Source organism: Dicentrarchus labrax, unplaced genomic scaffold (genome assembly GCF_905237075.1).
Source record: "Dicentrarchus labrax unplaced genomic scaffold, dlabrax2021, whole genome shotgun sequence".
Taxonomy (NCBI): domain Eukaryota; kingdom Metazoa; phylum Chordata; class Actinopteri; family Moronidae; genus Dicentrarchus; species Dicentrarchus labrax.
The window spans coordinates 24,546,124-24,571,988 of record NW_026136705.1 but is presented as its reverse complement, the minus strand read 5'-3'; the positions used below and the strand labels follow the sequence as shown (position 1 = coordinate 24,571,988).

The window sequence follows — 25,865 nt, the reverse complement described above, 5'->3', positions numbered from 1 at the left end:
TTTTGTATGATTATGTCTTAATCTGAAAAGTAGCCAAAGTAGTAACACCTGTCAATTAAATGTAGTGCAGTGAAAAGTACAATATTTCCAGGTGAAGTAAAAAGTAGCATTAAATAGAAATACTAGTGAGAACAAGTACCTCAAAATTGTACACAAGTACTTGAGTAAGTACACTTTCCACAACTGGGTGAGATGACTTTAAGTCTCTTGATCTGACAGAAATATCTACATTAGACAATTGGAGCAGGATTACATGTCAACAGTTAACTGGAGGTTACATAAAAAGCATATTGGCACCATATAATTTAGCTTCAATACAATCACTGTACTATAAGGCCACTGGGTGGTGCACGTGACATGGAAAAGTGTATTTTTAGGAGTGCTGTACAATTTATCTTCATTCGTCAAATGAATGCCAGTTAATAATACTTTAGTATGAACAACAACAAAGGAGTTCTTCAGAATAGATGAACAGTATTGCTGAGAAGATAAAATCTTTTATCCTGCCCTCAATTTCAAACAAAGCACAGGTGTACCATTGTCGTCTAAAAGGACCATACTATTGGTTTTATCCTAATAATTAACTGATGCTGTCAACAATTTTTTAAAGCATCCCATGCATTTTCTTTTTATTCTTTTTATTATTTAAGTTCTTTACAGCCATTGCTTTCATTTTAGTATTGTACAAAAATCACTCAGATTTTACAGCAAATGCAGAACTGCAGTCGATTGGTCAGTTGGTGTCACTGTTTCTTTCCAACATTTCCCTTTCCAGTCACAAAACATGAATCCAATAGTATTTTACAGCCAGTATTAATCCTTGAATGTTGAAGGTTCCTTGAATGCACCACAAAGAGATTTTAAGTATTGTCCTTGCTCTAACTTAATATGAAATATGTAAGCTTTTCACTGCCTCTCAAGCACATTTGAAATCTCTGCAAGTAGATTTTCAAACAGTACTGAACTGAACCAAAATGCAACAGAAAGACAGGAAATAAATCTAAAAACTTACGCTATGAATGAATATTTATCAGTAGTCTGTAATTCATGAATACTTGGTTCTACAGGAAAAACATAGGCGAACATAGCCCTTATACCTCTTCTCTTTCACATCAGGACTGTGTTTATATAGTCTATGGGTCATCCACAGAGTCCATGTCTTTCCCATGCTCATGACAGCACTCTCCAGTTAGCATATCAGCCATGCAGACTCCCACAGCGAGCAGCGGTGAGAAGACAGCCAGGACAACAGCCAGCAGCAGATGCCCACAAATGCCGCAGTAATGCTTCTTTCCCTGAGCTGCTTCTGCATCTTCCCCCCCGTCTTCTGGGGCTCTGGGTTTGGGCTGAGGTCCAAGACATTGGTGGTGGGTGTCGGAAATAGTTTGTGACCCCTGTAGTTGTCCTGGCTGAGGCGCAGTCTGGATAGACTTCATACTGTCTGTGTGGCCGGAGAAAGTGTGGTTGTTCGGTAAAGTTGACAGGTTGGAGGGGGTTGTGGAACCTTGAGCACCTGAGTATGCAGCTCCCTGGCCTGGATGAGGGGCTGGGGGTGTCCCTGGGCAGGCTACATTGGTGAAGTTTTCTGTTCCTTCCACGAGTGGAGACTGGCTTGGCATGATACAGGAGCATGTGAAGAATCTCAGCTAGTTGGATGGTTGTAACAGAAAAGACAGTTATTTAGGGGAAAAGATAAAAGTGAGAACCATTACAGAACAAATGAGATCTTAAAGCATCAAACAAAAACACCTATGGGTGGTTAATTTTTATATATAGGTAATAACTGAAAATATTAACATGACGTGATATACAAAGCACTGTTAAATACAAGAACAGTTATCCCGTAAGTTACCCTACCTCAGTGTGTGTTTCTTGTGTGAAGTCTTGTGTCAGCTCTGCAGAGGAAACCAATGCTGCTTGTCCTCCTTCACAGGGATTTAGGGATATGTGACCCCAGAGGAGGTGACTTCCTATTACCGGTAACTTTGCCACACACCTCTCTTCTCACTTCCAATCAGCTTTCAAGACACCTCAACTAAGCCACAACAATACGCAAGAAGTTCCCAAGAAGTGAACCGACATCTATGGTGCCTGTTTATTCCCATCAGACGGAAATGCAATCTGATATTTCTTAGCCATCTAATGGTAAATGGACCTGTACTTGTATAGCACCTTTCTAGTCTTCCGACCACTCAAAGCACTTTTACACTACTACTAATTGACCCTTTCACACACATTCACTCAGTGATGGCAAAGTCCATTGAACAGAAACTAACATTCATACAAACTCACAGACCGATGCACGGCATCGGGAGCAATTTGAGGTTCAGTATCTTGCTCAAGGATACTTTGACGTGGGGCACCAGGAGCCGGGGATTGAACCCACAGTCTTCTGATTAAGGAACAACCCGCTCTGCCTCTGAGCCACAGCCACCCAATACAAGTACAGGTCCATTTACCATTTACCATTTACAGCAGCAATAAGGCAAAGTAGTGCAAAAAAGTGGTAAAAACTGGTAGTTGTTTGGTGAAAGGTGAAATGTACAGCCTTGCTTTTGCAACTGGATCTCAAATAAGGATGGAGATGAACAATTTAGTTTAGTTAATGGTTTTGTCTTGTGAAATTATTTTAAAAGGACTAATCAGCATTTTCAGAATCGTTTGCTCATTTTTATGGTTGTTACAACACTTAACAAAATTAATTCAAATGTTTTTGGACCTCACATCCAAACATTCACAAACCTTCCCTAATACACACCGAGATGTTGTCTTTATGTGTATCTTCTTTTGAATAAATGTATTTCCTCACTCCTTACGTTCATCTGCAAAACTATAACTAAAACTACTATCTTTAACATTTAAATAAGCCTTCAACCCAGTCCTAATGCTACCCTCATTCTTAAACCCATAGTGTAATCTAACCTCTTGAAGAAGTGGGTTGAGGGAAAAATTATGTCACATTACTAAAAATGTCACTGTCACAAGCTAAAAGTGTTGACATAACAAGTCCACACACACACACACACACACACACACACAGAGAGAGAGAGAGAGAGAGAGAGAGAGAGAGAGAGAGATATCCTAAATATTTAAACAAAATTAGCACAAACCAAAGATGATGGTGATAAAAAGTCATGATAAAAGTGTAACAATGTGTGACTACTGTGGCCTAACATTCTGGTTTATTGGTTTCTGCTGTTTGAATTTTGATCTCTCTCTAAGCAACAGAGAAGCAAAAGGGATATTTAGTCATATCAAAGGTCACAGGTTCTTAAAGGTCAGAGGATTGTGACTGTAAGGAGCTGAAAACAGCCGACTAAAACGTACTTAAACAGAACAATTCATAACTGTATTCTCCTGTAGTACCTTCAGTTTTAGTTTCTTGAGTGTGTTATAGCTATGAGGCTGAGCCAATGGGACTGTCATGAGTTTTGCCAAGTATTGTCAAGTCAAGTCAGTTTAATGTACAGTATTTAGCCCAATGTCAAAAATCACTAATGTGCTTCAAGAGGCTTTACAGTCTGTCTTTAACAGGGAAAAAATTGAAGAAACCTCAGGAAGAGGAGGAGGAGAAGGAGGGAGGAATCCCTCTTCCAAGATGGACAAACATGCAACAGATGTCGTGTGTACAGAATAGATCAACATAGAAAAATTACAGCATAGAAAATAAACATTAAGAACCTAATAGATGAAATTTCAGAGGATCAACAAAATTATTACAAATCCTGATGAGGGACATGAATGTGTATATCAAATTTCCTGGGAATCCATCCAATAGTTGTTAAAATATTTTAGTAAAAGCCAAAGGTGTCTCCCAGCTGATGGTACTACAGGACAAATAACCAAATGGCTTCATCATCACTGACCATGAATGTCTGTGCAAAATGTCATCGCAGTCCATCACGCAGTTGTACATTTTTGAGTCATAGAACAAAGTGGTGGACTGACTGACCAACTTTGCCATGCCTACAGCCACACCCCTAGCATGGCTAAAAAAATTCCCCTGAAATGTGAGTAAGCGGAAATCCACATCAATACCTTTATTTATAGTGCTTGAACCTGACATAAAGAATTTCCCCCTGGGAGCCGAAGCCCTCGCAGTCCTGAGGCACTTTCAATTTATAGATTGAATGTTGCGAGTGCAGCTATATTCAGCTGGAACAGTTCTTATAAATCAGGCAAATGTACAATTTGAAAAAATGACTTGAGATGAAGTAGAAAATTCAATCACAGGACACTTTAACATATGAGGGCCCATGGGTCCTCTGCTCACAGTCATTAGGTTCACTTTATCAAGACTCTCAGAGCAGACAGGAGTACTGATTTAAGAATATTAAACACCAGCAACTAAACACTCATTCATTCAAGATGGAAGTCTTCACTGACATTAAGATTAATGTTTTATATTTAAGCTTATTGATAATATGTGGAAGAAATGGATGAAAAATCTTAAAATAAAAATACATCTTTAGATTCTTCAGCAGAAATCAGTGTCTCTATTCTGATCAAGACACTGTCGACTAGAACCATTTTACTTTGAAAGTATAATAACCATTATTTTGAAATCAGAAAGATAGTTTCGGGAATCGTTTTAATGTGTCACCAGTTTGAAGAGGATGAAAATGGTCATGTCTAGTTGCATTACTTTAAGGAAAAACTACACAACAAATACAATAGAAGTGCCAGTAGCGGTACTTGTTCAGTAATAACACTTGTGGTAGTGGTTTAGAGACCAGAGATTTGCTCACCTTTTCTTACTGCTTGACTATATGAGCTGGTGGAAGTCAGCCTTTGTCTTTTACTTTTGTAAAATAAACTTATTTTTAGTTCATGTGTGTCCTCCTTTCCTATGGACAGCCTTGAGCCGAGACGAATCTCATTCATTGAGACTCAAACAGAAAGAAAACAAAAGAACTTAGAAACACACACACAGATGATATGATAAACACTTTTATTGTTTGGGTACTTCTAAGAATAAAAGCCGGGATCAGATAAATGGGGTGAGGAATTATGTCAGAGATGAATATCTCTTGTGAATTCGACTTCCTTGTTATTGAGAAAAGAGTTGGATGCTGTGAGCACGGGTGTTTACGTGTTCACAGTATCAGGGGCATTCAACAGAAGGGTGAGGAAGATGTCAGTAAATCACAGTCTGTACACGCCCACACATTCCTGAGAAGAGGTTTAATCAGGCAACATGAGTGAAAACACCTGTGTGGGTAGATTATGGATTATTTTAGGGCAATAAACCTGCAAAATATAGTAACTACAGCTGTCATGTAAATGTAGTGGAGTTAAAGGTACAACATTTGCTTCTGAAATAAAGGATAAATTAACTTGTAAAAAAAAAATCTAAATTAAGTCTTTAATTTTCACATTTAGAAGGAACAGTACAGGTTGAAATAATGACATCAATGATAAGACCTTTCCATTTGAGTGTACCAGTAAGTCCTGCCGGTGAGACAGCATGTACATAACAAATGCGTAGATTATATGCAGCCATTATTAATGTTCAGTGGTGGAGGAAGTATTCAGACCCTTTACTTAAATATAGTAACACCATGATGTGAATTATACTCCATAACAAGCAAAAGTCTGCACTCAAAAATAAGCTTATCATATGTTTTGCATGTAAAATCTTAATGTGCATACGAACGAATACAGTGGAATATATGTACATTTCTCTCTGAAATAACACAGAATCAGGGCCTAGAACTATGAAACAGCATAAACAGGACACACACAAGTAAAGTACATCAACATTTATACATGAACTTTCTGTTAGTGTTATTAAACCTTCTACCCAAAAAGCAAAAGAAGATTCTTGCAATAAAATTAATGTCAATTTATTGGATTTTAATGTATGTGTGTTTTGTAAATATATTATTTATTATCTGTCTTTTGAATGTCAGATTATTAGCTAATTTTGGAAAGACTTTGGAAAAGCCTCGCTCTTTTTGACATGAACTGTGATAACCTTGTTTTATTTTTTATTTTTGATCTTCTTTTTCACATCTGTTATATTATGTCACTGATGTTGCTTCATTTGAGCTCTGCTCTTTGATTGTATGAAACTAAGAGTTCAATAAAGATCATTTTTTAATCCATTGCCCTGAAGTAGGCCACAGTACTTGAGTAAATGTGCTTTCTCTCACTTTCCAGCTCTTTTGTAATGGTATTCAGTTACCTTGCCATCTCTTCCTCTGTATTCATTGACTTCATTAAAATCTGTGAGACAGCCTCCCCCTAGATTGCAACGTGTTATAATGGGCGTGTGTGGTCAAACAGGATATTGCAGCCCTGCAGTCATGTCAAGGCTACCGAAGAGAAAACCTGGTGAAGTTGACATCCTTTGATTAGTATTAAGTTAGATTAGGCTAATAGGTGTATCAGCCAGTCAGGTGGTCACTGCCACATCACTATTAAACTATGAATATCAAAATAAAAGTTAAGCCAGGCACACTGTGGCTAATCAGCTCTCGGGAAATTAATGCTCTTTGCCTTCATGAAGGAAAGGAGAATGGCCTTCTTCATCTTCAAATAATATGAGTCGAAATGTCCTTTTTTCTCTGTTTTTGTTGGACCTCCTGTGTTGTCCTTACGGTTTAATGGCCCGCCTTGGCTGTGTGTTTTTACTTGGTGTGTAAAAGGCCTTAACAGTTAAGTTAGTTGATCTTATGGAGGTGATGTTGCTCAAGTGTACTGTGCCTTGTTTGCCTGGACATTGATGGACATTGACTTTGTTGACTTTTAGTGTGTGATTGGGTGTGAATGCGGGATTTTTTTAACATAGAAACTTAAGTCACACATCAGTTTATTGCTATGTAGTTTAGACCAATTTTGCATCCTTCATCTACTTTTCCACTCTTCTAGCTATTCATAGTCACTCCTTTACTTTTTCCAACTCATCTACTCATTCATACTTTCAGCTAGAAACTCAATACTAACCTTAAATTGTTCCACAACTTCCATACATTACGAGTTTTATTCAACTTTGTAATCCCATTCATACTAATTATACCCTTTCCCACTTTTCCCTGTTTTCCCACTTAAAGCCAGCAATTAAGTTTAGCACCAGCTTTTCAACAAACCTTTAAAAAAAATTCCACATCTTTCATACATTTTTAAAGCCAGCAATACAGTTTAGCGTCAGCTTTTCAACATCCAGCATTCACACCTGCAATTTCTTTACAAATTGCCCTCTCCAGTTGGATCAGGACAGCTGTAGACCTATGGGGGGTAATTTTATGTGACAAGCATAACCGTAATAGGGGTGTGTATGCAAGTAACTGATCTGATACATGCACAAGCAGAACATGTGTTCGACTTCGACCTGTGGCTCCTTTACTGTGTGTTATCCCCTCTCTCTCTTCCACCTTTCCTGTCACTTTTTAGCTCTTGATAGCTGTCACTATCAATTAAAGGTGATAGATAGATGCCAATGCCATCACAATATCCAAGTGCAGAAGGTGACGTAATTAAATGTGATTTAAATTTGATCTAAACAGTTTTCATTCCTAGGTTGCCTCTTTCACTCTCTATCACCTTCTCTTAATCAACAGTCTGGTAAATATCTCTGAAAGCGAGGGTAACAAACACACACACACACACACACACACACACACACACACACACACACACACCGCACAGGCACAGGCACACATTAACAAACACAGTGCAAAAACATTGGGAGCTATTTATAGTAGCAGGCGGAGGGGAAAGGTACACAGGCCATGGAGATGTGTCCTTCACTGCTGTGAACAATTCTGCCTGCCAGACTTACAAACACAACACACAAACACACAGACATGCCCAAGCTCAAAAATGGACATTAAAAACCTGAATCATGATCTTTAAAAACAGAGAGAAACAGATTAAACACACACAAATTGTTTTCACACTTGTATAAATGAAACAAACAAAACAAAGTAAACTAAATTGTTATTTGATCCTAAACAAAGAATATAAATTGGCTGGATATCTCTACTGTGTCAGAGATATAAGACAAAGAATGATCCTGACCAAATACGAGCTCAGTGACCACCAACCAACCATAGAAACTGGAAGACACAGACAGACATGGATGTCCAGAGAGGAGCGTGTGTGTACAGAAACAGAAACAGAAACAGAGATGTACTTCCTCCTCCACTGTGAGAGATTCCCACTACAGGGAAATAATAAGAAAAAAGATCAAATTTTCCAACATTAACCTCAGAAAAAGTAAGTTTTTCTTGGTGAAGGAACAACGGCTCCTGTAGCAGCTAAATATGCATCTGCCTGAGGAGCTCGTAATCACCGATAACACGATATTGAGTAGTAATTAGTAGTAAGTAATTATATATTGTAAATTCATGTATTGTATTGAAAAGTGTATGTATTTAATATGTTATATGGAAATATGCGATTATTGTTAATTGCTTTGGCAACAACATGGTTTTGTTCATGCCAGTAAAGCTCTTTGAATTTGAGACACACACACACACACACACACACACACACACACACACACACACACACTGTATTCATCTGCTTATTGTATTGTATTTAATAATTAGTATTTTTATCAAATGTATTTTTTATGGACTTTTGTCTTAATTAATTTTATTTATTTATTTATTTATTTATTTTTAGAATTGTGTTTGTTGTTGTTTTCAAATTATAAACGCTTTGGCAATACTTGTTTCTAACATTCATGCCATTAAAAGCATATTAAATTGAAACTGAAAATGACAGAGAGCGAGGAGAGAGAGAGAGAAAGAGAGAGAGCGAGGAGAGGGAGAGAAAGAGAGAGAGCGAGTGGGGGGGGTAGCTTACTCTCCTCTGTGCATACTGGCTCAGACAGGAATGGAGGACCACTGTTTCAGGGTTACTATTGTTTTTGGTGTTAATTTTATATATAGTGACCTCAAAGTTGCAAATATAAGAGTTCTGTTAAGAAATCTTTACCATGTGTGAGTAGGTTTGTCAGTTTTGTGTAGCAGATTGGTCAAATTTACACTAGATGGGGTAAACACTTTATTTTTGTATGTGCCATACTTTCCTTTTATCTTAGAAAGGCTATAATATTGAACTTTAAATTCTTAGTAAGGTTCCTGGAGTACCAGTTTGCAAAGTTCTTTTCAGGAAATGAAAAATAAAAATGATTCATAGCCTAGTTAGCGACTGGGGCTAGAAATACATGTACTCTAACCTGAAATTATGAATCAGTCTTTAATTAGATAACATGTATATGTATATGTATGTAATCCAATATATTGTAAAAATACATGTACTGGATTACAGAACTCTGTTAGCTGTATATTAAGATAAATGATTTTGCATTTATTGCATTTGGGAGTTACTGAGTTTGCTGATGGGTCTGTGGTTAAAAAAAAAAGTAATTTAACTATTAAGTCATATCATGTTATGTCACCAGAGGGCAGTACAGGAAGGTAGCTGAGGGTGTCGTCATAGCCTCCATCTTTGAAGTCCTTCTGAATCTATTCCTTTTAGCTTTAGATTGATTGCGAGGTAAAACTTTGATTTCACACAGGACAACAAATGGGCATTAGAAACAGTAATAAAGGATACAAATGAAGAGGAGGATGTATACCAGTAGTTACCCTGACTGTAAGGGTCATTTTCCTCATTATTAAAGTACAGACTTTACACACTTTAAAACATAATAATTAATCAAACTCAAATCAGCAGCTTGCCACACCAGTGTATATGGTTGCTTCACTAATTTAAAATTATATCTTATTAAATATTATTATCAAATACGTAACCTGTGATGTTTTGTAATAATTTCTTCTGATGTCTGCAGAGGCTCTCATTTAGAGATTATATATATATTTTTTTACACTTACACTATAAACCAAGCCACTAATGAATTAATCAGGAAAATAATCATCAGATTAAACAGTAAAGATAATAACGATCGTGTAATACTAATAAAAAGTGTCATTTTTTTTATGTTGTTAGTGTAGGTGGTTTTCATTCGTCGGAGATGGATTGAGATACATTAGAGTGAAAAGATGAAGTTGTGATTCATGCATTTCCATCTGAATTGTTGTCCACTGTATTTAGCTTTTCACTATACAGATGCAACTAACCAGTGTTTTTCAGTTTTAACTAATCTGTTATTTTCTGTGATTAATCAATGCATCTTTTTCCTATAAAGTGTCAGAAAATAGTGGAAATTCCCTTTATAATTTCCCATAGCCCTAGCAGATGTCTTCAAATGTTTTGTTTTGCCCCAAAACCCAAATAAATTCAGTTTACTTTTGTATATGATAAAGAAAAGCATAAAATCCACATTTGAGAGGCAGGAACCAGCTGGATTGGCACGTTTGCTTAAAAATAAATCAGTCAATTGAATAATTGATTAACTGTCTAATAAAGTGAAGTCTGAGCCAGTGTACACCTAAAATCCCTTATCAAATAATCAAAACAAAACTGTCTACTACACACCAAGCTAACCTGGCTAACATTATATTTGCCTAATGCTATTTATGACCAAGTTTAGCCAAATTATTGACTATCTGTATCAGTATCTCTATCTGTTTTTCTCCTGTACACTGCTCTGTACATTATGTTGATAGCTAACAAAGCCCACAGTGCAGAGATAACATTGTCAGCCTTCAGTAATCAAAAATTATTTGATTTGGCCTTTAGGCAAACACAACAGACCTACATATAACTATGTGGTTTGTTCTGGTGTGCTGTATCACGTAATCATTAACCTTGATGATAATAATCTTTAGTTCACAAGCTCTTACAATGTAGCCACACTGTTCTCCTGCCATTTGTTCTGTTGTGTTTCAAGTTTGGCTGTGTTAAACTTTGTGTCTGGTTCATGCAACAGTGCCTGGAATCATTTTTGCACATAATATCAGAAAAATACAACTCCTGACTAATGTATGCTATTAAAAGTTATCATAATCAGTTTTTAATTGTGTTAAGGCTGTGCAAAGGGCTTTGGAGGCAGGTTTTGTCTTACTTTTAATTTAAATTCTTCATTCGACATTTATGCCTGCAGGGAAAGAACGATTTCTTTATACACAGGCATCTTTTAAAACTAGATTTCAGTTTAATTATTTACCAGAGGGAAACAAACAGCTATCTGCTGGATTACAAATGAGGTTCAGGTGCATATTCTCCTGTCCTTTTATTCCTCAAGGGTAACAATATATGTTGGCAGCACTTGATCACTGGCTCCATACTTTCATACTTTACTTTAATACCCACTAATCTGAGGAAAACATCCAGTTGTCCTTCTTCTTTAAAGGTGATTACTTGTCTGAGAGGAAGAGACATGGCAAGGAAATAACTATTATGGCAAGAGGACCTGGACCTCATACCATTTTTATTCTAATGAGTGGAAAATTAAACACACATTTAAACCTGAGAGTCTGTCACATGGCTAATGTTTCCATTTCACCTAACTTATCTGTAGCAGGACTATAGGAGGAAGCAATTTTTGGCCTTTCGCCATCTTTATATCACACTGATATAAGTATACAAGCACAGGAAAAATTATTTCTATTTTTATTCCCACGTCCTGTAAACCTTGTTGTAAACAACTTTCCAGACAGTGCGTGTGCATCAGTAACTGCTGTGTCAATTCCTTTGAGGATATTCTTTCCCTGGATTGAAGGCACGTCTGTGTGCTGATGATAATTGGCTGTCAGAACCACAGTTACTTTGAAAAATGCCCTGCACGATATTTTTCTTTAGTGAAGCAACTTACTGAGAAGAAAAAACACTTAGAGTCTAAGTTAGTAGGCATATACAACATAGTCAGTAAGTTCACAGAAACATAATTTGTATCCTGTGACTGTGTTAAAGGTTGCAGCAAGTTTTCCCACATGCATAATTCCTTTTGTTTTCTTGCTTTACAAGTCATGTGTATATGACCCTTCACTTCTAAACCAATGGAGGTGTCTCATTGTCACTGACCAACTGTTTTTTTTTTATATATTTTTGCACATTTACAACAGATCTAAGCTGTATATTTTAGACTTGGTCAGACTGAAGTCACAAACAGTGGTTTGTCTGTTTGGGGTAACTGTAGAAACATGGCAGTTCAACATGGTGGCCTCCATAGAGGAGGACCCGCTCCCTCTGATTAAAAATGGGTCATTCTAATGAAAACACGACTTTTCTTAGTTTCAGGTGATTATACACTAACGGAAACATATCTATGATTATTATATTCAATTTCTGCCAATAGATCCTCCTAGATGTCACACCCTGGGCCTTTTAAATCAATTCAATTCAAGTCAATTCAATTTTATTTGTATAGCGCCAATTCATAACAGAAGTTATCTCAGGACACTTTTCAAATAGAGTAGGTCTAGACCGAACTCTTTATAACAATCAGCTTTCTTCAATTTCCTCAGTTCAATCCTCTGAAGTTTTAGTAGTATTTTAGTTTAAATTTACCGTTGTATTGGACAAAGTGGGGGCTCGTCGAAACGTATAGTTTGGTAGCTTTTTTGCTTAATTTGTTGTGGTGGCAATTGAATTTTGACTTTCCTGGCGTTTAACATTTGGAAATGTTTGTTTTGTGCCATTTGTGATTGTGAAATTACTTCACTTGGGTAAATTGTTGTAGGAGATTCACACAGATTTTTGAGTTTTGGTTTTGGAAGCTTTGTTAGTCTCTGGTAGCTCATTTTTGTTGCAGGGTGGGTTTTTAGTAAATGGCCTAAGTTTTTTTTGGAGTTCTTTTCCCCTGTTAGGTTTTAGACAGCAGGTTCTGTTTAGGGAATCTGTTCTGATCTTTTTTTGTTTTTGTAGTGTGGTAGTGAATGTGGGTAGAGCATTGCTCGGGAACACCTCAGTGGATTCTGGGAGGGTCGCTGGTTAACCAGTTGCTTTTTACCACCCCACTGATTTAGAGTGTATAAGTACCCCCCGCAATTAACCACTCGAAGACTAGGGTTGAGTTAGATAGTTTGGGTGAGACACATTGGGGGATTGGACTCCAGGTTTGTGCCATTTGGGGTTTAAACCTGCACTGTTTGTCTTTTACCTAGAGGTGGCTGGGTTTGAATATTGGTTCTATTGTTGAATATTTTATTGAGACTGCTTCAGTGGAGTTGTTGGATAAGTGTACAAAGGACCAGTTATTAAAGATTGCTGAACACTTTGATATTGAGGTGACTGATAAAGGTTTGAAAGAAAACATAAAAACTTTTCTTAAAAGTAAATTGGTGGAAAGTGAGATTTTGGCTGAAGATGTGACTAAACATGAACATGTGTCTTCTGTGGCAGTGACCCCTGAGGCGTTAACATTTGAACAGCAAAAGGAATTGTTGTTAATTAAACTGGAACATGAACAATTTATGCAGCATAAACAATTGGAACTGGAAGCAATGAAAAGTGAGCACGCAAAATTGGAGCTAGAACAGTATAAACTGAAGTTAATTGGAGAAGGAAAGCTGTCTGGTGGGGTTGCTGTCCAGGGAGAAAATCTGTTTAACGTTGGAAATAACCTGAAATTGCTTCCCAAGTTCCCAGAAGAAGATTGAGACCTGTTCTTCTCTTTGAGTGAGTGGCAGAGTCCAGGGTCTGATGAGATTAGAGCACACTACTGTTACAATGTGTCTTCACAGGTAAAGCGCTGGAGGCTTATGCCTTATTGCATGAACTGTGAGCAGGTTCATGACAAAGTGATATATTATTATCTATACATGCTGTTAACTGTGAAACATCCTGTTTAATACATACCTTGGTCACAACTCTTTAATAACCATTTAATAGCCAGATTTCTAATATATGTCATATTGTCACCAGATTTTCAAAATTAAACTCTATAATATCATTATTGGTAAAGGACTCAACAATCCAGCCTTTGTCAGGCTCTAATTTATAGTTAAGTAACTAACACTTGCCAACACACTGGTCTTTGCTCTCTCTCCATCTGTTATTATTTTTTTCATAGCCCTCCCTACTTCCCACCCCACCTCCACCCTCCTTTGACTCTACTAAGTATTTACAAAGGGTCTCATATGGGAAGCGCTTCGTCACTTACTGCAGAGCGTCGTGGACCTGGGCCAAGAGCAACAAAAACAAACTATCTTTCATGTCCACGGGGTCTGGTGTCTTTCTTTCTTCCTTTTTAAGCCAAGCCCCCTGCTCAGTCCATTGTTTGTTGCTTTAAGAGGAACTAGATTACTTATAATTCATCAGGAACACACAAAACCCCAGTGGCCTCTTGACATTTCAGCCTGCTGTTGTACTGGATGGTTTCAACACCTAACATACGAAAATACTGGTCTAGGCTGGATGTGTTAGTGTAGCTGATAAGGATCTCCTGGGAGCAGGGAATGAAAAAGAGAGTTTAAGTGCTTGTATCAGGACTATGATGGTCTGCTGGTGTGTATATGTTGTCACTTTGTCTGTGTATGTGTGTGTGTGCGCAGGACAGTATATCAGATTGTAACAGATAGAATTGTTCAAACCCCCCGAGCAGAGCCGCCCACCTCCTTCCTCTGTCGGTTGCTGGACGTCCTGAAACTAATGTGGATTTCACGGTTTCACAGTGGTGGATGTCAGCTGCCAACAGTTTATCCTAACAGTTTTCTGCTCTCTATTGATTTTTCAACAATGTGTCAGATTAACTGGCTGCCAGCACAAAAGGCTGTTAAATGGATGCCTTGACATTTTGAATTTTCGTCTGTCATTTTTCTTTGCCAGCCACTTGTCACATCGTGGAGGAAACTACTTTCTGCCTCGTGTCTTTTGGACTAGGACTAAGCTTATAGGCATTCCTCATTGAGCATGTGTGTTTGCTATAAAACTAATGAGCTAGCTGATGTCCCACAATACTTTGTCCTCCCATTTTTCAGTGAGGGACGCAGTTAGCTGTACGAATAATTTAATGGGAGATGATTTTTACTGAATGCCCTTCTTTAACGTCAGGAAACATCAGTGATGCAAGTGAAAGTTCATACATATCACTCATGAGAGGACAATTTTCGGGAAAAGAAACCTCACTAAAACTGCTAAAGAGAAGTGGCTATGTGGGAGGTAGTTTTCAAATTAAATCCAAGCATCTATCCTCTTCAAAGCGTCATTAACTCGTCTGAACAGTCCTCAGTTATCAGCTGGTGATCCCAGTTGATTTCTGTCATGTATTTCTACCGTGTCAGTCAGTCAGGCTTAAATATCTGCACCGAGGGGGTAACGGATCAGTTGACAGACAGTGTGAGAGCTGCCCTCAAGTGCATGAATTAAGCTGCAAAATTACTTCGTAATGCCACATTTCCCGACTTCAAATAGGAGAAGAGGATCCCATAAACTGTTTAGACAGCAAAAGAACAACTAAAAAAAAAACAACTGCAACTAAACCAAGATTCTTTTTCATTGTCAGATTGGTGCTCACTGCATCAAAAGATTACATTTTAAAGGATCAATAGCAACACTTTTTTTTCCAGTTGACCAATCTTCATCCTCTGATGGGGTAATTCTACATATAGTGCCAAGAGTAATTCAGCGATGGCCATAACATCAGCTGTGTATATGTATTTATTATTTATTGAAGTTGTGATTATTTAATGTACACTACAAATAGAGATTTTGTTGTTGAGATGACTGCCATCAAAGTATGCTGCTAAAGTTATTATCAGTGTATTTTACTAAAACGATGATGCAACACAACACATTTCTGGCAGCAGTTGACGGATTGTGAGCAGGTCTTAGTGACTAAGTACTCTGGACTACATATAATTTTTCTAGAGAAATATTTATAGGGCAGCATGGAAACTTAGAGGTGGAAGAAACATGTACTGATTTAATCGCAACCCATCACATATATCACATATATCAATATTTGCTTGGAAAGGCCCCCAAATCCGCCAAATAAATTGAAGTTATTTGAACTCAAAAACATTACATTATTGTGTAGCATTAATAATGCATTGAATAAAAATAAAAATCTAAATCTAAATACATTAACTTAAATCTTATCGCTAAAATGTGGCCATAACATATCACATCATCAAATTATTAAAATTTCAGTTTTTTAACATGCTATTTATAAAATTAATCTAAATGAATGTGTTTAAATTTGACAGGATTTGGCACCAAACTGGGGTGGCAAGGCATTTTTTAGACCACACTTCTAGATCCACCTCTGGCGCAGTCTTCTTTTTGCACTTGCATCAGGAAGAAATCTAACCTTCATAATACAGAAACCATCTAACAAGACACCACTTAACTGCACACAGCATGTGCAGGTTAACAACCCATTTCTTGTATTGTTTTATATGAAAATCCATCCACAAAAGATTTAATGTGAGGCCAGCTTTTAGACTTTTTGTGGATCGCTGCTATTTAGGAGAATTTTTTCACTTCCTGTATGGGGAGAATTGTTCATACTAGACACTAGAGAATGTGTATCACAATTAGTGTGGAAGAGGTTATGTTATTTTGTACTGCAGCTGTACTTCAAGAATTTGGCAGATAACACAGGTGCATTTTTACATAAAAATCTTGCCTACCACGGCTTAAATTACTGCTGCTTATAAAAACACCAGGCACTGTGGCAGGTGCATGAAAAAATTTACTTCCGAGAGTCTCCGGTGGCACACTCAGCTCTGAAACTTCATCCCGTTTCCCAAACACCATCTGAGGATGTGAACCTGGATGGCAGACACAGGAAATAAAACTTGTATAAAAATTGTATCCAAAGCTCCTTTTTGAGGACCCTGAAGTTGCGATGGGATAGTAGGTTAGTAGTGTAACTACACAGCAGATTGAGCCAGTTAAGCGTTCACAATAGACTAGAAAAATGACATTTAGATTGCAAAACAGAATTATTTCCAAAAGGGCCCCATGAGAAAAGAATGAAAATGAGAGCTTTGTGAGGAAAGCCAGGTGCATGAAGTCTCTCCAGGTGCTTTTGCTTTGTGCTGCTAAATTGATTTCCATTATTATGAATATGTCTGTTTGTCCGGCTTGTTTCCAGGCTGTGTTTGTGTGAATCAGATAGATGAGAGAGTTGAGGTCTATTTGAGTCCAAGGGAAGGTTTTATATTATAAGACAGACAGAGGTGAGATAGAATATAGCAGGAGGATATGGTTAGATTATGATGGAGGAAAAAAAACAGCTACAGTAAATAAAAAAATAAAACAGACAATGAGAAGTAGTTAATTAATCAACCGTTGTTTCTTGCGCTGAAGCCCCATGAGAACAGAGTCCGTATTTAAATGGTAAATGGACCTGCACTTGCCACATTGCCCTTTCACACACATTCACACAGTGATGACAAAGCCCATCAAATGGAAACTAACTCATTCATACACATTCACATTGATGCACAGCATCGGGAGCAATTTGGGGTTCAGTATTTTGCTCAAGGATACTTGTGGCGGGAGGAGTTGGGGATCCAACCAACAACCTTCCGATTAGTGGATGGCCTGCTCTGCCTCTGAGCCACAGCCGCCCACATTTACTGTGCCTTCATAAATTATTTGAAGTCTTTCCCCTGCATTTTATGGTGCTACAGCCTAATTAAAATAATTCAAAATGTATGTGTTTACTTTAAATATCCTCTGACTTAAAAAACTTTTTGGAAATGAAACACAAATATACAGAGTGGGGAGGTGTAATGGATAAAAAACAAAAACACATTTGTGTGCATGATTTTGTAATTTGTGTTCTCACATTAATTTGTGGTCTCGATTTAGCATAACTTATCACCTTCATGCCATAAGTCATAGACTTCTTGCACTCCTTCACACTCTCACAGTGGATTACTTGAAATTAATACAGTTTGATTTTGATTCTGGACCGAGATATGTGGCTATACTTCAGGTTTTGGCTGTTAAATACAACATAGTGTTATCTTCCAGATCCCTGAAAGTTTTTTTTTTTACAGGATAATAGATTGTTTCACTGGTAAACTTTGATGATATAGTGGATTAAAGTTTCAAAAAACAAAAAAAATATAAATATCTTCTCCTATTTAAACCTCTGGCTCACTGTATGCACTGTACCAAAGCTAGTCCTCCGTAAGAGGGGAAAAGGCAATATATATATATATTAAAGGTCCAGTGTGTAACACTTAGGAGGATCTATTGGCAGAAATGGATTTTAATATTCATAGATATGTCATTAGTTTATAATTACCTGAAAATAATGTTTGTCATATTTTTCGTTACCTTTGAATGAGCTGCTGTTATCGACAGAGAGAGCAGGTCCTCTTCTACGTAGTCTGCCATGTAGCACTGCCATGTTTCTATGGTAGCCCAGAAAAGACAAACCAAACACTGGCTCTAGATAGGGCCAGAGCTTTTTTTGCACCCACCTTAGTTTCTCCTACGCACTTTGAAAGCGAGTGGTATTCAGTTGGTTGCAATCTGCCACTTTACCAATAGATGTCAATAAATCCTACACACTGGACCTTTAAATGAAGAACAATAATTATTAATTTATGGCCACAAATTAGTTTTTTTCCCATGCAAACTAAACCCAAACATTGAATGCTAAAACACTCCATAGAACAGAGTTGGGTAATAATTATCTGTGGGCCTGTCACTACATTATACCTCTTTCACATCACACATAGTAACTTGATGCAGTGTTGATAATAAAAAGAAGTAAAAGTTATTCAAGTGTGACATGACACTTTGACTTCAACTGCTTCTTGGAAACATCTGCATCAGCTTGGCACATTTGGATTTTGCTGATAGGACTCAATCTTCAAGTCATTCCACAGATTTTCTCTGGGATTCAAATCTGGGCTTAGAGGCTGCTGAAGGACTTTCACATTTTTGTTGTGAAGCCACTCCAACATTGACTTGGCAGCATGTTTGAGTCCTGTTGGAGTAGAAATTTGTTGGCCTGACTCTCAGGCCTTTGGCACTAAGAAACCTGCTCTCCTCGAGATCTGCCTGTGTTTGGATCCCTGCATTGTTCCTCTGGACCTCTGGCAAACTCTCCCTGTCCTCTCTGGCCAAGTCTGAAGCTGCACCATCGTGCTTCGAGGTATGGATGGTGTTAGAGGGTTGATAAGCTCTGCCCAGTTCCAGCAGACACAACAGTTTTCATCAGCTGAAGCATTTAGAATTTTGTTTCATCAGACTGCAGAATCTTTTGCGTCATGCTCCCACGTCTTTACATGTCTTTTGACAAACTCCAGGCTGCTGCCATGTGTTTTTTTTCCAAGAGATGTTCACTTCTGAATTTATTTGAAGGCCTCTGCTGACGGTTTCTGTCCTGGCAAGTTGTTCTATCATGATTGAAGAACAATGGAGTTTTGTCAGAGTGGTCTTGAGGTTCTTGGCCACCTTCCCAATCAAGGTCTTTCTTGGGAGCTTGCTTCATTTGGTCAAAAAACCAGGAAGTCTTGGTAATTAAAACTTTTGTTCCTCTGACTCTTAATGGTAATCTGTTGACTCCAAAAACCTTAATTTAATTCTCTTCCCTAGACCTAAACTTTTATAGTTTCTTTATAGTGATTTCAATGTTGATCTGTTGATCTACAGAAAAACTTACTGGTTTTCTTAGTCCTCTGTGACAGTAAATTGAATATGTTTGGGTTATAGACTGTTGGTTGGACAAAATCAGCTACTTAAAGATGTCACCTCGGATATTTTAGCCCTATTTTATTATACATTATAGACCAAGACAGAAATTAAGTCAACCAAGAAATAATCTGCAGATTAATTGGTAATGAAAATAATAACAATGAAAAGCCATTTGTTCAGACTGCAACTAATAATTATTTTGTCCAGTGCTTTACATGGCTGAAGGACATTAAAGGGTCAGTTGAATTATAAAAAACTTTTTTGTCCCTTACCTCTAGTGGTATATGTATTCAGTTTAAATGACACTACAACATCAAAGTAAAGAAATACTTTGAGGGCACCAAGAAAAGATAATTTAAACCAACTTTCAGGCCTTAAATATTTTTCTGTTGAACCAACAATATTCTAAAAATGTACAAAAAGGGTTTGTCATCAAGATAATTGATATATTTATGAATATACAGTATATTTTAATCCAGGGCTAAGAGGAGCATTTTAGGAGGATCTAAAGAAGAAATGGCAAAAATGGAATATAATATTTATAGGTATGTTTTCACTAGTATTTAATCACCTGAAAATAAGTATCATTGTGTTTTCATTACCTTAGAATGAGCCATTTATATCTACAGACAGAAGGCAACCTGTGTTTCTTTCTACAGTAGCCCAGAATGGACAAACTTTAGACGGAGCCAATCGTATTTTTGATGCAAATAAATTGTAGTCTGCAACTACACCGCTAGATGCCACTAAATCCTACACACAGGACCTTTTAAGAGACTTTTTTTCTTTGTGAATCAGACAGACAAGACCTCAATTTGTGTGTTTGTGTGGTGAACAGAGAGGCAAAGAGTTTTGTGTACACAGAAAGCACTGCTTTATTGACTGCACTGGACTGGACTGGATTGGTCTGGACTGGATCAGGTGGGACTGGGACTCCATCAGATGAGCAGGGGGTGGGGTCGGAGTTGTGGGAGGGAGGGGCCAGACAGGTTAGGGGGGTGGGGATCAAAGTGGGATGCAGCCATCATTAAGGCAACACAAACAGCATGCAGATACAGTCACAGGAAACATTGTCATCATCATCATATTGCTTTTCAAAGTCTCGCTTAAAACATCGAAATTGTACAAAAAGGAAGAAAATAGGTTTTTCGCACTAATGAAAAATACATTTTTTGATTTTTCCCTCCTACAAAGAAGATTCTAATACAAGAAAATAAATATAGCAAAAAAAGCCAAAAAATAATTTAAAATAGCTCTTCTTTTTCATATATGTTCAATAGTTCTCTTTGCTATTAACAAATGGCACAACATTCTTTGAAACAAAGAATACAGAAGGATAAACTCCTGCAACATTCATATTATTGTATTGAAGAACCGATGCAGAGTGGAGGAGAAACTGGACACGACAGCAGAGATTTTAACCTTTTTATAAGGACAAATAAGACAGGAGGAGGAGGAGGAGGAGGAGGAGGAGGAGTAGGAGAAAAAGCCTGTGTCCAGCTCTGCTTTGAATGGACGATTCTGATTAGTATTCAGTGGCTAAGTATGACCAATATGATGCAAAACAATCTCATGTTGCAGAATGATATCCAATAATGTTTAAAAATGTCATGAGAGAGTAAAGAGAAGGGAGAGAAACTGCTCAAACAAGAAGCAGCTCAGTTACCCTTATTCCAACAAAGTAGGACATACGAAGTGCTTAAAATAACAGATTAACATAAAATTGGATATTCATAAGTGCTTATAAGTATAAAGAACTGAGATGTTTCTAACAAAAAGTTTCTGAAATTTTGAAAACCAAACCTCCACTGAATTCTTGTTTCATAATGTATTTTGAACCTGAGGGAGAAAACTTTGTGAATCGCAGGTCGAGAGGAGAGATTTTTTTTCTTATTAATGAGTCAGAAACTGCCTGCCACTGAGGAGAGATACAGAGAAAGAAGGGAGGAGAAGGAGTGTTGTGTGAGAGACATGAGCTGAGTGTGAGACAGAAAGCAACACAAAGTTAAAGAGAGCAAGTAAGCCAAAGAGAGGCTGACTATGAATCGGGAGGAGAAAGAGGGAAACGTTAACATCCACCCGAATCCGTGTTGGCTCTTCGTCCACACTAGATTTTTCTAAATCGAAAATGAAACGATCACTAGAGTGGATAAATGCAATCCTATGCGTTACACTGTAGATAAGGAAAAACTGAGCTTTTGGAAAATAAAAGACAAAAGCCCGGTCAGGGACTGTGTGGCAGTAAAGTTAAGAACTTTCTATGTTGCCTCTAACCCTGTGTGTGATCACTCATCATGTGAATATATACTATAAACCTGTTGTCATCAAGCTGTATTCGTGCAGATTTTGTCAGATAACGTTGTGATCGTCTGCATAGCAGCGCACAAGTTACTGCATAACACTGACATTACTTTATGACCTGTGATCACTATTTTCTGAACTGAAACAGAAAATACACTCCCACAGTGACTAAAACTAATGGTCTAATACAACAGTCCTGAAATATATTCTACCTTCATAAAGATTAGAATTTTCTGATTTAAACTTTTCAAGGGGCATTAATTCAATTTTATTTTCATTATGAAAGTTGTATATTGATTTTCTGTTTAACTGTATTGTGTTATACTGATATGTGATTCTAATATTTTGTCCAGTCTCAGTGATATAAAAAGGGTTCATGAGTCAAGTCAATGAGTTTATATGCACTCAAGAATCTCAAGAAATGTTACTCAAAGAAATAAGAGGCAGGAAATCAAATATTGTATGCAGTGTGTATACATACAGTATACAGTCAGTAATTATGTATGAGAAAATCTGAATAGAAAACCGGTTATGCGCCTACATGTCCTTTAAACTGTCTTCCTCCATGAGAAATGTAACTGGGAAAAACAAATTTCTGTAATGGTTTTCTGGAGAAAGCCAACTGTAAGTAGGTTACTTAAAAGCATGTAAGGAAACTACATTTTATTTATATAGCCCGTTATCACAGATGACACATTGTCTCAATTAGAAATAGCTAACTAACTAAAAGGTATTTGAAAAGTATTGTGTATTTTTATATGTTAAATGAGAACTAAGGTGAGAATTTGGCTGTATTAAAACACACAAGAGGTGGTCACAGAGAGCAGGAGGGGACTAGCAAAGTAAATGGGACAAAGAAGAAGGGATTTAGCTGTTCTTCCTATCAGGATTTTAAGTGTGGACGGAGATCTTAACGTATATGACATGGAAATGGTTGGTGGACTTGCACTATTTTAATACATGAATAAATGTTTTTAAAAACGTGGATGTAGCCTAATCCCTCGAAAATTAGCAAGAGGAGGATGAGGAGGGAGAAAAGGAGGTGAGGATAACAAAGGGAGACTGGAGCAAAAGATCAGTCACCTCATTGGAGAACAGCTGACCTGCAGGACATTGTAAACTAGATTCAACCCAGAGTCTCTTTCTCACCATGTGCACACACAAACTATATTCCCATGCCTTCTGCAGCCACATACACACACACACACACACACAAACAAACTGTATTATCAGAAACATAAAGGACTGCATTTTCCCCAATGTATGTAATCAAAAGAAATTTCCTTTCCTGCATGTATGAAAGATCTGACAGTGGAGACAAATACATATTTGCCTCAGAAGAAGATAAACATTTGTTCTGTGTGTGTGTGAAAGAGAAAAAGAAGTCAGATTACAAAAGCAGCGAAGACAAACAGTGAAGAATGGGATAAAATAACAGAAACCAGGAGAAAGAAAGAAAGCAGAGACAGAGCGGTGAAATGATGAGTTGGAGAAAGAGCAGAGACAGAAATACAGCACAGAGGGCCTCTTAACAAATGGTCGTAACCTGCATCTTAAATTCAAATTGTGTCTAGACGTGATTTATCCAGATTACATTTACACCTGGAAGTTAAGTGTCTCCAGTGCCTGCGCTGAAATCACTCTTTTCTTCATAAAACAGATTCCCACCAGCGTCCTTTTGTTATATGTACACTTTGTGTATAGTTCCCAGCTGAACTTAAATTTAATGTTACCAAATGTTGCTTTGACCATCAGTGAGGGACGGTAGCTTTGGCCAAATTGATCTTCAGTGTGTCTCTGTTGCATTTACACCTCAATTTGTCCGCAGTGATATATGTCTGAGCAGAGTCTGAACCTCCCAGGAGCCAAATGGTAAAACCAGATGTAAAGGGAGGGTGAATAAATTGGTCAGATTGTGAGGGAGGAACTATAAAAGGGACTCGAGCCATGTTTCCATCCAGGCCTCGAATTAAATGGCCAATAATTGTGTAAAAATTGATTCAATTTCAAGGCTGGATTGTTATTGGTCTGAACTGTTGGCTGATGCTGACTAAATGTATGCTTATGTCTCAGTACAAATGCATATAACCACAGTCTGTGATTATGAACAGAGAATCCAAAAAAACTAAAACAAAAAAAGGTTTACCTGGATGTTTGTGACATTTGAAGAATAAAGCTGGTGGCCGGCTATATTTTTCTTACTGTCAACAAATCAAATGAAAAGACCAAAACCAAACGTGTGTTTTTAGGTTGCCAGATAGTTGAGTAAGAATAATAAAACACACACAGCTAGCTGGACTGTCAGTAGTAAATGCTTCAACTAAGTATAAAACGGACAGCCACTTTAATAATCAGTTTCGGCACAGATAGAGCTGAAAGGTCCGCTTTGTGTTCCCGGACATCCGCTTGATATCTGCAGACAGCCGCTAGATAGCATTAGCAACCCAGCAGGTAGAGACAGACTGAACGATGCAGATGCTTTATGCATTGTGTAAAACAAAAATTCAAATAATCAAATGAATCTGATATACCATCCAGCACTAGCCCCAAGACCAATTGTTCCCACTTAAGTAAATTACATACAATATTACTTAAAAAACACAAATATATAATTTCATTTTTTTTAAAAAAGACTGGGCACTGTAGTTTTTTGGCAAACTTTACTCAAAATGGAGTAAATAGTGCATTTCTTAGGGACTATTTTCACCTGTGGATTAATACACATTTGGTATTTACAGCAGCAGGACGGTATAGGTGGGAATGAGTTTAACTATAGTGGCTGTGTCCATGGTAATGAAGGAACATGTCAATGCAACAGTGTGACTGTTTTTGGACAATAAAGGAGGTATGTGCTACAGAGGAATAAGATATACCAGGCTTTGGATACAACTTGGTCCTACTTGTTAGTAAAATCTACACAATTTTGGTTTTGGTTTTTTATGGGATTTTTTGAGAGCAAGAAAGATATACAATATCGGCAGTCTTATCTTTGCAGGACTTGTTCATCATCGGTAGCCAAATTGATGCTTTAATCCGAATACAAATAAAAGCATCAACTAACCAAAAATATATCAATAATAAAATCTGCCACAAAACTGACTTTTTTTCTGGACTCAGACTTCATTTAATGCAAATTTGACCAGTTTCCGTTTTGCTTTCCTGATTCGATTGTTACAGTTTGTAAAGGAAATACTTGGATGGAAACCCAGCTGTACACACAGAGAGAGAGAGAGAGAGAGAGAGAGAGAGAGAGAGAGAGAGAGAGAGAGAGAGAGATGAGGCGGCGAGAGGGCAAGGAGAAGGGAAGGGCCTGGTGGTGTTTATATTAGCTGCTTGTTAACTTGACTGTGCGGACAGGCTGCAAACAGAACGCAGGGGAAAGAACAAGTTGTACTCTTTCTCTGTCTGCTTCTCTGGCTCCGGTTCAGTAAACGTCTCCCTCCTCTCCTCTCTTTCTTTCTATCCGTTTCTCCTCCTCCTCCCTCACTCTCTCTCTCTCCAGGCCAGAGCATAGCAACGTTTTTCCCTCCTCACACATACTTACACAACACGTGCCTGTCATTATTTGTCCTTAAAGCTACAGAGATCCGTTGTTCTTCTTTTATGTTTTTTTTCTCTTCGTTTTTTGAACATCCTATGATTCCAAAGCGATTTTTGAATAGAGCCACGTGCCGGCCAAGGTGGCTGATCACCGGACAGGTGAGGGGGAGGAGGAACAGGATGGGGGAGGGGGGTTAGGGATTCAGGTTGGAGGATAAGAGGGGACTTTGCTGGTGGTGGGAGGGAGGAAAGTATGCAGGGAGGAGGAAGATGTTGGATGGTGGAGGCAGAATAAGGTGAGCAGTTTGTGCAGATGGGAGCTTTAGTTTTACATTTTTTTTTTGCTCTGGAGGCAGATGTAATCTCACTGTTTTTGTTGAACCTCAGTGGGTGGAGCCAAAGAGTGTTTCTGGCTAAGGGATGTTGGACTGAAGCCCACTGGAAAGGCAAAGAGTAAGAAATAAATGAGGGGAGCTATTAGGATGTGTGCTTCTTCAGGTTAA

At 37.7% G+C, this 25,865-nt stretch overlaps 1 long non-coding RNA gene across 1 annotated transcript; it reads right to left on the bottom strand.

Moving 5' to 3' along the window:
- Positions 1-621: 621 nt before the first annotated feature.
- LOC127363781 (uncharacterized) lies at positions 622-2,061 on the bottom strand. The gene is made up of 2 exons (XR_007884940.1): positions 1,858-2,061; positions 622-1,646 (listed from the first exon to the last, which is right to left on the bottom strand). It is a non-coding gene; the product is annotated as an uncharacterized LOC127363781 (long non-coding RNA).
- Positions 2,062-25,865: the final 23,804 nt, after the last annotated feature.